Consider the following 3,909-nt stretch of genomic DNA (forward strand, 5'->3'; position numbering starts at 1 on the left):
GCCATACCAGACTGTGATGCAGCCAGATAGGATGCTATTTGTGGTGCATCTGTAAAGGTTGGTGAGGGTTAATGTGGACATGCTGAATTTCCTTAGTTTCCTGGGGAGGTATAGGCGCTGTTGTGTTTTCTTGGTGGTAGTGTCGACGTGGGTGGACCAGGACAGATTTTTGGAGATGTGCACCCCTAGGAATTTGAAACTGATAACCATCTCCACCTCGGCCCCGTTGATGCTGACAGGGGTGTGTACAGTACTTTGCTTCCTGAAGTCACAGACCAGCTCTTTAGTTTTGCTGGCATTGAGGGAGAGATTGTTGTCGCTACACCACTCCACTAGGTTCTCTATCTCCCCCCTGTAATCTGACTCGTCGTTATTGGAGATCCGGCCCACTATGGTCGTATCGTCAGCAAACTTGTAGATGGAGTTGGAACCAAATTTTACTACGCAGTCATGTACAGGGAGTAGAATAGGGGGCTAAGTACGCAGCCTTGCGGGGCCCCGGTATTGAGGACTATTGTGGAGGAGGTGTTGTTGTTCATTCTTACTGATTGTGGTCTGTTGGTCAGAAAATCGAGGTCCAGTTGCAGAGTGGGGTGCCAAGTCCTAGGTTTTGGTGCTTTGATATGAGCTTGGCTGGGATTATGGTATTGAAGACGGAGCTGTAGTCAATAAATAGGTGTCTGATGTAAGAGTCCTTATTGTCGAGATGCTCTAGGGATGAGTGTAGGGCCAGGGAAATGGTGTCTGCTGTGGACTGGTTGAGACGGTATGTGAATTGCAGTGGATCAAGGTGTTCTGAGAGTATGGAGGTGATGCACTTCATAATCAACCTCTTGAAGCACTTCATTACGACTTAAGTCAGGGCCACCAGACATTAGTCATTGGGGCACTTTGCCTGGTTCATCTTTGGCACCAGTATGATGGTGGTCTTCTTGAAGCAGGTGGGGACCTTGGAATGGAGAAGTGAGGTGTTGAAGATGTCTAAAGACCTACTATAATGAGCTGCAGCGAACCCTGCCAAAGCACTCCTGTTAAGTACCTCCCTAGTTAGCCGCCTCCCCAATTGCAGAAATATAATTAAATACTAAATGCCCATTTAACTTACATGCTCTACTAGTGGCTTAATGTTGCACCAAACAAAGACTTTGGAAAACAAAAGGAAACCACGTACTAATGTAAAGAACAAAACCCCACTTAGTAGAGAACCTCAAATCTAATCAAATGCAATAACACAACACAAACAAGAAAAAGAAAAGACAAGTGAAACAAACAATACAATATGCCTGTTGACAGAGCCATAAACCAGATCACATAGCGCACAACTTGTGCCTTTTAATAAAAGACTCTGTGTCTCCCGGTATGTCAGAAATATAGTTTTTTCCGCAAACGTAACTCTAAGACATGCTGGATTGACCATCCCGAACCTTACTCCACTCCTGTACAGGGCATCCTTCACTCCATTAAATGCAGCTTTTTTTCCACTAACTCTACGCTCATGTCCTGATGGAGTGGCCTTCCCACTTGAAATCACATCGTTCCCTTGCCCATCGCAGAGCCCTCTCTTTTTCTTTAAAACTGTAGGATCTTACAATCACCACACGTGATGGATCTTCAGAACAAGACTTTGGTTGAAGTGAATGATGGACCCTATCCAATTCAGGTGGGGATGAATCCAGCCTCACCCACCATTTTGAGGAACATGTCTGAGAAATATTTCATGGGGGTATGGCCCTCGATCTCCTTTGGCAATCCAACAATCTGGATGTTCTGCCTCCTAGACCTGTTTTCCAAGTCATTCAGCTTGATTCTTAATGACTTATTGGATTCAGCCGCCGAAGTCAAATCGGACGCCAATGCAGCAACCTGATCACTCTGATCCGCTAAAGCTGCCTCTGTGCTCTTAATAATGGTTGCATGGACTTCCATGGTCTTACTTGATTTTTCCAGAACAACACAAAGAGGGGCGAAGGCCTCTTTGATGGCTCTTTAAAAATCCTACAACATGATTTATCGGTGTTTCTCAAACTCTTTCGCCAAAATACTAGTAAGAACCTTGGAATGGACGGAAAGAAAGAAACTAACTCCTCCATCTTACCTCCTGATGAGTACAAAAGGCTTCAGACGCCATTGACAAAGTTCTGCTTCAAGCTTGTCAGCTTTGTTTTTCAATGCATCTCAGCAAAGCGATAACTCTACCCTGATAGCTTTCACAAGTTTCCAAGGAAAAAAATGACCGGTGGTGCCAAGAAAGGGCAAAAAGATCAGTTCTCTAGCTAGTTTTCCTCTTACATCGATTCTCTGGAAGTTCGGATTATTTTTTCCCCAAATGTTCTGCTATTATTTGTTCATAATTGATTCCAACAATAGATATTAGGCTTATTGGCCTATAATTAACTGTTGTTTGCCTCTCCCCCTTTCTGAATAGGGGCGTCACACTAGCAGTTTCCAATCCTCTGATACTTTTCCATAATCCAATGGTTTTTGGAAAATTACAACCAATGCATCCACTATCTCTGTTGTTACTTCTTTTAAGTACCTAAGTTGCATCCACCAGGGCCAGGGGGCTTATCTGCATTTAGCCTCATTAGTTTGTCTAATATAATTCTCCAGTGATTGTCATGGGATTACATTCCTCCCCCATATTCTTTTGTATTAATATGATGCACAAAGTATCTTCCACTATAAAGCCTGATGCAAAATATCTGTTTAACTCCTCTGACATTTCCTTTTTCCCCAGAAATATATTCCCAGATACGAAAGGTAAAATGCTGGAAAATCTCAGCAAGTCTGGCAGCATCTGTAGAGAGAGAAAAGAGCTAAAGTTTCGAGTCGGATGACTCTTTGTCAAAGCTGACAAAGCTTTGACAAAGATTCATCGGACTCGAAACGTTAGCTCTTTTCTCTCTCTACAGATGCTGCCAGACTTGCTAAGATTTTCCAGCATTTTACCTTTCGTTTCAGATTCCAGCATCCGCAGTAATTTGCTTTTCTCCATATATTCCCAGATACATTTTCTAAGGTGCCTATTTCACTCTTCCTTTTTATATACTTAAAGAAGCTCTAATTGTCAGTTTTTATATTTTTCTTATGTTGCCTTTGTAGTTTATTTTCTCCCTCTTTATTATCCTTCTGTCATCCTTTGCTGTATTCTGAATTTATCCCAGTCTTCAGGGCTATGTTTGCCTCCTTCTTTAGTTAGCCATGGTTGGTTATTCCCTCTCAGGATCTTCCCTCCTTACTGGTATGGACATTCACTGAGAGCCACGAATTACCTGATTGAATTTCTGCCACTGCGTGTTTACTGTCTTTCCTTTTAATCTATCCGCCCCATCCACTTCAGCTAACTCGATCCTCATTTCAATTTAATTCATTTTATTCAATTTAAACAAAGTTGTTTCCGCTCCATGTTTCTCACTCTCAAACTGATGAGATCCCGTCTGAGTTGGAAACCTCTGTGTAAATTCCACCCTGAAAAGATCACTCACCACCTAAAAACGCAGAGATGCACTAGATTATCCCATTTACTGACACAGCAACACAATGATACCAGATAGACCTCTCAGTTTCCCCATCTGTTAAAAGTCCAGTTTTAAAATGTTCAAAGGATTTGATTCACAATCATGGTTTAAATGTTCCGTATATGGGGGGGGGGGGGATCACTTGTTCACTCTAACTCTCCAGCCAGTAAATGGGAGAATCAAGTGTACCCCTTCGCGTTTTCAGCTGGTTCATATCAAACTGAAGGCGTTTGTTCTGTTAATTACACCCAGGGCACATATGGTGGGAAGCTTTTATTACTGCATACGTTGAATTTGTAATCATATACATTAGCCCTATGTTTCCGATTATAATATCATATAAACATACTTCTCGATTGAACATTTTCACTTTAAATGGCAGGACTCTTAC

General features: G+C 42.2%; 1 protein-coding gene across 2 annotated transcripts in view; it reads right to left on the reverse strand.

Annotated features, from left to right (window-relative positions):
* LOC119951981 overlaps window positions 1–3,909 on the reverse strand; it is a 54,311-nt gene that overhangs the window by 50,002 nt on the left and 400 nt on the right. The gene's annotated exons all lie outside the window — the stretch shown is intronic.

The sequence above is a fragment of the Scyliorhinus canicula genome, chromosome 17 (genome assembly GCF_902713615.1).
Source record: "Scyliorhinus canicula chromosome 17, sScyCan1.1, whole genome shotgun sequence".
Classification (NCBI taxonomy): domain Eukaryota; kingdom Metazoa; phylum Chordata; class Chondrichthyes; order Carcharhiniformes; family Scyliorhinidae; genus Scyliorhinus; species Scyliorhinus canicula.